Source organism: Nuphar pumila, chromosome 5 (genome assembly GCF_984573655.1).
Source record: "Nuphar pumila chromosome 5, dmNupPumi1.hap1.1, whole genome shotgun sequence".
Classification (NCBI taxonomy): domain Eukaryota; kingdom Viridiplantae; phylum Streptophyta; class Magnoliopsida; order Nymphaeales; family Nymphaeaceae; genus Nuphar; species Nuphar pumila.
In genome coordinates, this window is record NC_143253.1 from 121,593,645 (window position 1) to 121,604,219 (window position 10,575).

Consider the following 10,575-nt stretch of genomic DNA (forward strand, 5'->3'; position numbering starts at 1 on the left):
TCAGCATTTTGTGAGACAAAAGGTTGAAGAGAAAGAGATTGAGCCTGAATTTGTACGAACCTCAGATCAGGTGGCGGATATATTTACAAAAGGGTTGACGAAAGACAGATTTTGGATGTTAAAAGGCAAGTTGTTCATGATCCAAGATCATACACAACTTGAGGGAGGGTGAAAATAAGTGTATTCTCGGGTCACGGGTCTGGAGATCCAGACCCGTGATCATTAACGTGTCATTAATGGCACTGTGTGTAATTTATACTTTTGTAAAAAGGGTACTTTCATACCCTAGTCTTATACTTTATGTGTTATTATATATGATATCATACAGCAGCCGACTCCTTGAATCGGGTTTATCGGCTTTTTCTTCATTCTCTGCTATCTCTCTCTCTCTCTCTCTCTCTTTCCCTGTCTCTCAACTCTCACGAGTGGATTAAAACCTAACAGTATTAATGAATGATATGGATTCAAGGATTTCACATTCTGATATATATCTTTGGGTTTTCTATTTTATATGTAAGGTTGGTGTTTTTAAAAGAGTTATATTAAAAATAAATATTTTTTTTGAAATATGAATATGTAGAAATTGTTGTCTTTTTATATATAAAATATATATTTTTAGATTGGATTATGGATATGTATATTGAAAAATTATATTTTGCAAAAATATGTGGTTTCTTAAAACCTTATATGTGTTTCATGTTTTGCAAAATATTAAATGTTGTATGTCTTGGATTATCTTTGAGATTTTTAATATATTGTGATGTTTCTTTGATGTTTTAGTTATATAACCAAGCATGAATTTTAAGATAAATTGTGTAAACTCCATGATTAATATTATTAATCTTAGAAGTTTTTTTTTATGGTATTGTTATTGGTTATAACATATATGTTTTCTACGCTCTCATAAGGTTCTTCTATGATCGTGTGAATCTGTTATTCCATGTATGTTTGAGTGATATTGCTCTATTTAAATTACCTTATTAAGAAAAATTATTCTCAAGTGAATGGCTTGTGTATGATGTTGGATTAAGGAATTCTTGTATTATATTCTTAGGTATATGCCACAAGTAATTTTTATGATTATTATTGGATGGCATAAGCATGGTTTGTCGTCATGTACTCAAATGTATATTTTAATAATATTAGTGTTTATGCTTCTTCTTTAGCATTTTATGAATAAAACTTGTATTTTTTAAAAGACCCTAGTATGCTTGTGCTTTTGACCATTGGTGGCTTATTGATTTGAACACTTGTGCATTTTTGTAACCCTTAGCGATTTCCTTCGTGTGCATTAATATTTCATTGCGAGCTTCTTCCATTTTGTGGATTGAATAAAAATATTTATTTTATTTGAGCGTTTTTATGTATGCGCTTTTGTGGGCTTTGTTGGTATGCCCTTAGTGGAAACTTATTGTGCTTATCCACTTGGATCTCTCGTGAACACTTTTATTCTTGATTGAAGGCTATTGCTTTTTGGAGATTTTATATTTGTTGCATTATGATAAAATTTCTTGTATGATATATGTGGGTTCATGGTTGGTGATAGTTATGTTATTGAATTTCTATATAGTTTTTTGAGAATCGCTATATATGTTTTGACCCTCTTTTATGTTATGTGTTGTTGATACGGAGATAGGGTTGAGGACACATGTCTCTACCTCATCAGGAGCTGCTCAATTTTATGCCTGCCACGTCACTCCCGCTCCATGTGAGAGGAGCATTATTGACGAGACCGTGTAATATCAAGAAAGGTGCCTTGGATGCTGTTCATTTACAATTGTCAATGGCAACCCAAACACAACCATTTTTCTTTGTTTTTCTGCCGTTCATTTTTTGTGTTTTATATGCCGTTGATCTACAAAGATAAATGGCTCTGAAAATTTTTAAAATTTAAATTATATACCATCAAGCTTAAAAACATTTAAAATTACTTTTTTAAAAGAAAACGAGCAAGCTCGATTAACTCATAACGAGCTCGAGCTGGTGTGTACCCTTTACGAGCAGAGCCCCATTGCAACTGATCTGACCTCAACAATAGAAGAGATCCAGTGATCAGTACTCATTGGGGCCGAGTACCTTTGCAAGGTACTGGGCCAAGTGCTGCATCTGCTCCACCCGAACTCACCATGGGACTTGATCCAGTACACAGACTGAGTACTTAGTAAATTACACGGCCCACTGGATCCGGGCCATTCATCCTGGAGCGCACCATGCCCCTGGAGAGTAGTTTTTTTTATGATGAGACTCACAAGTGCAAATTTTTTTTTCAAAAATAGGACATGAAGAGATGGATTTTTTAAATTTTTAATCAATCAAACCTATTTTTGATATTTTCAAACTTGAAAAAGTTCTTTAATCAGGATATTATTAAAAGTAATAAAAAATTTCCTACACGAACTCATGTCACCAGGGATGCGCAGCGAAAATAGCTTGTCCATGCATGGATTCAAGATACTTTTTTTCCGGTACATTCCTAATTAAAGGAAGAGTTTCACTAATGGTAATTGAATTTCACATTAAGCGAGCACCATAATCTTATAATTATAATAGCTTTTATTGCAATAATAAAGTAGAACTTTTGAAGTACTTTTATTCCTAACACAAAAGTTACATGCCACACTGCACTAGGTGCACACTTGAAGTACTTTTATTTAAGCATCAACGGCTCATTGATTCACAACATATACGAACCGTGGAAGCAAAGGAGCTTCAGTTGTGAGGTTGGTTTTGGGCAAGCACAAACTCAGCAAACTCCTCAGCAGAGCAGCACCTTCCATAGCAACGGTGCCGGCAGTACCCTCCTCCTCCATATCCATGTCCTCCTCCTCCATATCCATGTCCCCCTCCATAGTGATCAACATGTTTGACGTTCTCAGCGTTTTCCTCAGCAAACTCCTCAGCAGAGCAGCACCTTCCATGGCAATGGTACCGGCAGTATCCATGTCCCCCTCCATATCCATGTCCCCCTCCATATTGATCAACATGTTTGACGTTCTCAGCGTTTTCCACATCTATGTGAAAGAAAATTACACAAACGTTAGTAGGAAAATAACCAACCACAAACATTGTTAACTTTATAAGGATAAGCATGGGGTTGTTGTAGTAGATGGGATTCTCAAGTTTTTCCATGCAAATTGTAAACCAAGCAATCATTTCCACTCACTAATCTTGGAATGGTCTTGATCCAGAGAGTACACCCGACTGTACTGTACTCCTTATTAGAAACTGCACATTTTCGTGATTTTTTTTATGGATCATGCCCTATGGGTATGATCGACAAGGCTTGAATTGTTAAAAACAGGTTTTCGATCATCCAATTATTTTGCTTAGGCTGGCCTCTCAAGTGCTAAAAAAATCAACGGTTTACAAGGCAAAAGTCTTTTACGATTAGAAAATAAAGAGAGAAGGTGAAAGCTGCTAACCAGTTTTTGACAAATCACCCAGCTAAATGGCTTTTGAAGTGATTTATTAGTCTTTTACCTAAATCTGACCATACAGATATGTTCAGCATGGTAGACTTACTAGAAAAAGGCACTCAGATCTAGGGGTGGCAATCGGGTCGGGTTGGTGGGTTGGCGGGTCGGGTTGGCGGGTCAGCATACCTCAACCCAAACCCGACCCGTTTATTAAACGGGTAGGCTGTGGCAAACACTAACCCGACCCATTTAATAAACAGGTAACCCGACATGACCCGCCAACTCGTTTAATAAATGGGTTGGGTCGGGAAAACGGGTTGGCGGGTCGGGTTGGTGGGCGGGTTGGTGGACGGGTTGGCGGGTCGGTAGGTCGGGTTATCGGGTTGGCGGGTTGACCTGTTCGCCTAAACCGTTTATGAAACGGGTCAGCCGGGTTGGCATACCCCTAACCCGAACCCGACCCGTTTAATAATTGGGTTAGGCGGGTCGACCCGTTTATTAAACGGGTTGGCTTAAGCTCAACCTGAACCTGCCTAAGAGTCGGGTTGGCGGGTCGTGTCTGGTTTTGCCACCCCTACTCAGATCATGTTTTTTTTTTTATAAAAATATGATTTTTAAGTCTTAAAAATCTTAGACCGATGATTTTTTAAACCTTATAAAAATCAACACGCGTATTGGAATCAGACGATATCCAATAAAATCAAGCATGTATAACACATTTATATGGTCAGATTTGAGAAAAAATATGGATAAAACCGTTTGAAAGCTTGATTAGCTGGGGGGTTAGCTAGAAAAGTTGTTAGCAGCTACCACTATATATATATATATATATATATATACCATCCAACCAAAAGAATGTCCAAAATATACAACCAAATCACCCTTCTCCAACGCTTGAGCATCTCTAAAAACTGATTTTTTGCCCAGACTTTTAGTGGTGCTTCAAAGCTCTGCTAAAATCTCTTTTATGCGTGAACGCTTACCGTGAGTGATGGATGCTAAGCGTGCATTCATTCGGGATATATATATATAAAGTAGTAGCTGCCTAATGTGTTTTGTGCCTAACACAGATTTATGCACGCTGAGTATTCATCCCGCACGTGAAGGATGCTCCAGCGCACACGTGAGTTTGCATTAGGCACGAAAGGGATTAAGGTAGCTACCACTCACTCACTATATATATATATATATATATATATATATATATATATATATATATATATATATATATATACTAGAGGAGTAAAAATCAAGTAGGATTGAAAAGGATTAAAGGATAGAACCTACTTTGCTTCTCATCCAATTCACGTGCAATGGCATGAGAAAATACTAAGAGTAGAGCAAGAAAGATGATGGCTATGGAAGCTCCCTTCATTGCCATATCAAATTTGGTAGAGGAAAAGTGGATGAGTGCAGAATGGAAGGCCCATACTGATCTATTTATAATGTTGGTTAGGATGAGAGAGAGAGAGTGTGTGTGAGTGTGTTTATTATGGCGGTAGGTGAAAAGATGCTTTGCATTCAAGCTTATCTCATGTGACAGCATGTTGATGAAATTGTACAATGGGTTTTTTACTGGAAATTACAATGGTAACAAATCCATTGGCTTAGAGAGGGCCACCAATTCGGATGGAATTTTTAAATTATCAATTCATTCCTCTGTCAAAAAGCATGTAAATAAGATCAGCATTGGTGAGGACCACCAAAAAATAAGCCAAACCACAGTCATTGGTCCTTACTAAGCAAATTAAAATACCATCTGCAAAGTGGGATTCTACTCATTGATACCAAATTTGTGGTACGTACATCTGCACCAAAGACTTATCCATATTTACGCGAATATGTTTAAATATTAGTTAGTACGTATGCACATGTCGGTACACGCAAACAAATTAAAATACCATGGCATGTTTTTTTAAAAAAATAAAATAAATACCATGGCATGTTTTTTTAAAAAAATAAAATAAATACCATGGCATGTTCTACACCTTTATATCAGTCAATGCGACAGTATGTGCATGTAGTGTCTATGTCCATGCCTTTGTGAACAGTTGCACGTACGTGTGTACGATCAAGCCCACATGCAAACCAGCAAGAAAAAACAAGAGCCAAGCCAAGCTGTATGTGGAAAGCAGCAGCTTCATGACAAAAGGTGTGCACGTGCGAGGCATTTCTTGCACCCTCGAGGGTGGCAAGGGGCTCAAGGTCCATAATGTGAGGACAAGTAATGGTTGGATCCCACTGCTGCTATTGAGATAATGCTTTTTTTCCCTTTTACTAGGCCAAGGAAGATAATGTATTTTTACTCCCTACATTTGTAGGTCAAAGTTAAGAAAGAGTAAAATTTTAAGTAGTGACCAAGTTGGTTAGTTTTCTTACCTTGACAAGAGCTACCCATACCTCACCAAATTCCTGAATTAATGAAGATGGTATTAATTAACCAGTACTGTAAGAAGGTATATGAATTTCAGAGGGTAATTAGAGTATGGTCTTCATTTAACATGAGAGAGAGAGAGATTATATGTTGACAAAAAAAGTACTTTATGTTTTTTCTGATGCCTCAAAGCTTTTATATATGTTTATGGCAGCATCCGTTTCTAAAGCTGAAAGGCTAACATTAAACATTTCATTCTTTTTAACTATAGATTATTTTATTATCCAAAAAAACTATATATATAAATTTTTTTATAGTATAGTGAAACTACCGTCATGGTTTGGATGAAGCTTCTTGCTACATGGGGAAACTTATTTTTCCTAAAGCTCGTTTCGGAAGCAAAAAACTTATATATTTCTCAGAAAGCAAGGGAAGCTTTGGGAAACAGTAGAGATCAAGGTGGGTAATGGACCTACTTTTCTCCCACTACCTGTTGAATGTTAAAGCAGAAAAGCATCTCATGGGTGGCATCCCTTGCCACAAGGTCAAAGCTGGATGTACTTTCCGGTGAGCAGGAGGGACCTCAAGGGTTTAATCAAACAGAGGCCAGTCAATGATTTGGGAAACCTCAAGGGTTTTACCATCGTGGCTCCCCCTGATTGGGCAGAACACCCGAGCACCTTAGTTACATTGCGTTCAAAGCCTTGATCTTGGAAGCTAAAATCTAGGATAAAAAATAATTGGACCCCTTAGGCAGCGGAATATTTATCTTTATTTTTCGAGGATAAACGTACAAAGACAGTACAAAACGGAGGAAATAATCCGACTATTCTCTCTGTGTTTGTATGGAATGGGAACCGCATGCCAAAAGGCAGAAAAAATAATCTGAGAGACCTTTTCTTCCGTAATTCAAACAGGCCCTTGAGGCCTTTTCTTTCCCAAAAGTTATGAATGCAAGATTGGTTGAAGTTAGGCCAAAATCTTGCAAGGTGATGGATTGTTTGCAACAGGAAGCTCGCAGAAGGGATGCAAATGGATTGGATATAGTCAGATATTCCATCAGAATACATGTTTCCAATTGATGTTTGATCCGAATCTGACATGCAATTTCCAGATTCAGAACCCTAAATCAAGATCTGAATCCATTTTCTACTGAAGAAACTTTATAGACCACATCTATATTGTTGAAAAACCAACTTATATGTTGAAAAAGTATTATCCAAAACCTGTTTTCTACTGAAGAAAACATATAGACCACATCTATATTGTCATCTTTCATTAATAAACAGAAAATACGAGTACTCTTAACAATTCTAGGAAGCACTCTCTCTCCATGGAAACAAATTGACGTTCAAATGCTACTAAGACTGGTGAATAATGATGGATTTATTTTTCAAATTCGATTGTAATATTAATTTGCCTTAGTTTTATGTCAAAATTTTGTCCACCGCTTTCAGGACTTTTTAAAGAGGAAACAACATGCTTCTTTCATGCTTTCTAATTAACTTTATGTGAGGCATGCTTGTAGGAAATAAAAAGCTTTTGTTTGAATACGAAATAGAGCTTTCTTCATGTTATAAATGCACTTTTAATATTAAAAATCATTGTTACTGTTTTAATTATGTTTTCGTTATAAAACCTGCAAATATGATGGGAAATTGGGTAAAATGGTTAAAATGAATTTAAATGGTGGAAATTAATTTTACATGTGCTTCATCACATTTTTCTGATTTTTTTTTTAACAATTCATGCTTCACATATTTCTTGCAGTTATTGTTTCATGCTTCATGTGTCGCTTCTCGTAGGCAGTATGACAGAAAGTAAACATTAATCAAAGTGACCAGAATCAACCAATTCAGTCTTACTGAACGAACCCATGTGCTACGATGAGAGAAAGACGACTGATTCAATGTCAGCAACCCTGTAGGATTCCACTTGACGGACGTCGGCGATCCACTTGTCAACATCCAAGGCTTGCGTGTACCCTGCAATGGAGGAGAAAGACAAGGAGTTTTAATGAGTGAGAGACTGTACTCTTGGTTTTTGGATCCACAGACTTGGAGTCTTGCTTTTTCTTTTATTTATTGATAGCAGAGAGATTATGGTCCCCTTACATCACTGAGTGGGTGAACCTTCCAGGAATGAGACAACCCCAACATGAGCTGGTTCGTGTAAAAACATTTCATGCTATTTATGCATGTAATATATATATATATATTTCTATATATTATATTGAAAATCTATATTTTATATATTATACTTATTAGTTTATATTTTATGCACATATTTTTCATTCTCTTTTTATATATTTTATGTATAATTCTTTATATATATATATATATATATATATATATATATATATATATATATATATATATATATATATATATATATATATATATATATATATATATATGAGTCGAAAACCCTACTTTTAGGCTTGGCTCGTTTAAGCTAAATGTGCTGCTCGTGGCTCAGCTCGCCAGCTATTCGAACCGATTATGAACGAGGCCGTGACGAGCGAACCGATTCTAATTACAAGCTGCTCAGTTTGTTTACCAGATTTAGCTTTGAGTAATGTGTGGTTTACAATAATTTAATATGATAATTCAAGGAGTCAAGCGCAACTTGAAGTAAAACGTTGACGTCCAAACAAACCGGTGGTTTGTCCCTGTTATAAACTATTAGTAATAATAATTCAAAAGATAAAGTGTAACTTGAAGCTCACCTTCATAAAAAAAGATGATAAATAACTCGGTCAAAATGAAATGGTCATATTCTCTGGCACATAATAGTTAGAGGAAAATTTTCAAAAAAACCACCAAACTTTTTGTGTAATTCATATGCCCATTAAAAGTTGAGGAGTTGGTAATTTCCCACCAAACTTTCCACCAGGGTTAATTAAATAGCAACAAGTTTACTTACATCTAATATATTCTAGCGTTTATTTATTAAAATGATCATGCTACCCATACACCTTTATCAAATGAGACGGCCTAGATTAAGGTCAGAAAATGGAGAATTCAATTTTCTAGCATGTGTGTTCTTTGCGAGAAGGCAGTAGAGGACACTACTCACCTATTTTGGCTTTGCTCGATCGTTCTACACTTATTTTGTCAAACTTGGGGTGCACTGTCTGTTCAAACTCGTCCGAGTTTTGGGACCTCTTGCTTGGTCCCATGATTTTACGGAACAAAAAAAATGAACATTATTGTGGCAGCAATGGTGGGTGATCTGGACTGAAAGAAACGGCATCTTCTTCAGGGGCATCAAATTCAGTTTCGCCAATGGCTCATGTTTGATGTGTATCTGGCTCTTAAATTACATAGTAGAGAGGGGGGGCATGATTTGCTTGTACTCTAAATTGTGCAAAGCCACCATCTAGATGGTGGTTGTCTTACTCATATGTTTCTCTCTCATCCAATATTCTGTTGGATGTATTTTGGTAATGTTGAATGATGAATGTTCTCTCTCGAATGAGAGGGTCTAGGTTTTAGGAAACCTTTTTAACCTTCATTTAGTGCACCACTCATTACTTCTCATCTTCCTAATCCTCTTTTTTTCTCTCTCACTTAGATCCAAAAAGACATTTTCACATGAAAAAAATATATATTAGGTTTCACCAATTTTTCATCAATCCCAAACAACTAAATAATTAGATCATAGAGAGAGAGAGAGGCAGTATGACGAGTGCTGAAAGAAAGGCCCATCGTTTATCTATTTCTAAGGGTGGCTATATATATATATATATATATATATATATATATATATATATATATATATATATATATATATATATATATATAGAGAGAGAGAGAGAGAGAGAGAGAGTACGACAGTGGGTGAAAAGATCACTACAACTAAATTAGTGCCTGTAAAACTCTGTGTAGCTCTAGTAAAGACCTTGACTGGGGTTAAATTAGTGCTAGTAGTTTTTCCAGTTAAAGTGTCGTATGTAATACATTTATCGGAGCTAACGTATAGTGCGGGTGAATGGATTTTTTACTGGCGCTACATTAGCTCAAGAAAAAAAATGCTTTTTCTTGGGCTAAAATAGTGCCAGAAAAAATGTTTTCACTGGAGCTAAATTAGTGCCAGAAACAGTGCATTTTTTGGCAGTTTTTTAGTACCAGTAAAAGCTGGTGCAGTGATTAAGTGCGCCCGTAAACACCTTAGCAAAAAAATCTTTGTATGAGAACACTATATTAATGCAATAAAAGAAAACAAAACAACACATGCCAATGGAAGAGCATAGCAGAACCAAAACAGACAATGAACAAACCAGAAAAGCAGTGATGCCACAGGACCACCAAAATTAAATATTACCCTGAGATATGGAATGGTCCAGATGGGATTCGAACCCATGGCCTCTGGCTTGACATTTAACCAACGCTCTAACCAACTGAGCTACAGGACCAACGAAATGAAATGTTCACTAACACTATCCAAGCAACGTTATTCTTATGAATAACATCTCAGCAATCCAGAACAAGGTTGGTGCTTGATTGACAAATCTCAGAGCTCATGTAGAAATAATAAGATTTTTAGAGATGTCTATCCTTTAGTTTTCATGAACTCCTTAAGCTAAGTTAAAATAAGACATAAATGCCAAAAATTATAAACTTGAACTCCTTAATTTCAGTTAAACACACCTACAAGAAAACAACAGTGCTTATACTCCTCTTCAAGCTTCTACAAATGGCTTTAGCTTGCAAACCATTTGCTCGGTTAAGAACACCATCATTATTCTTGAAGTTTTTGTTAGTGTTGAAGAAATGTCATTTT

At 36.1% G+C, this 10,575-nt stretch overlaps 1 long non-coding RNA gene and 1 other non-coding gene across 2 annotated transcripts; both read right to left on the reverse strand.

Annotated features, from left to right (window-relative positions):
* Positions 1 to 2,532: 2,532 nt before the first annotated feature.
* Positions 2,533 to 4,809, reverse strand: LOC149838437 (uncharacterized). Its single transcript, XR_016431963.1, has 2 exons — positions 4,704 to 4,809; positions 2,533 to 3,011 (listed from the first exon to the last, which is right to left on the reverse strand). It is a non-coding gene; the product is annotated as an uncharacterized LOC149838437 (long non-coding RNA).
* A 5,321-nt stretch (positions 4,810 to 10,130) lies between these two features.
* On the reverse strand, positions 10,131 to 10,207 carry TRNAI-AAU (transfer RNA isoleucine (anticodon AAU)). Its single transcript is given in 2 exon segments — positions 10,131 to 10,166; positions 10,170 to 10,207. It is a non-coding gene; the product is annotated as a tRNA-Ile (tRNA).
* Positions 10,208 to 10,575: the final 368 nt, after the last annotated feature.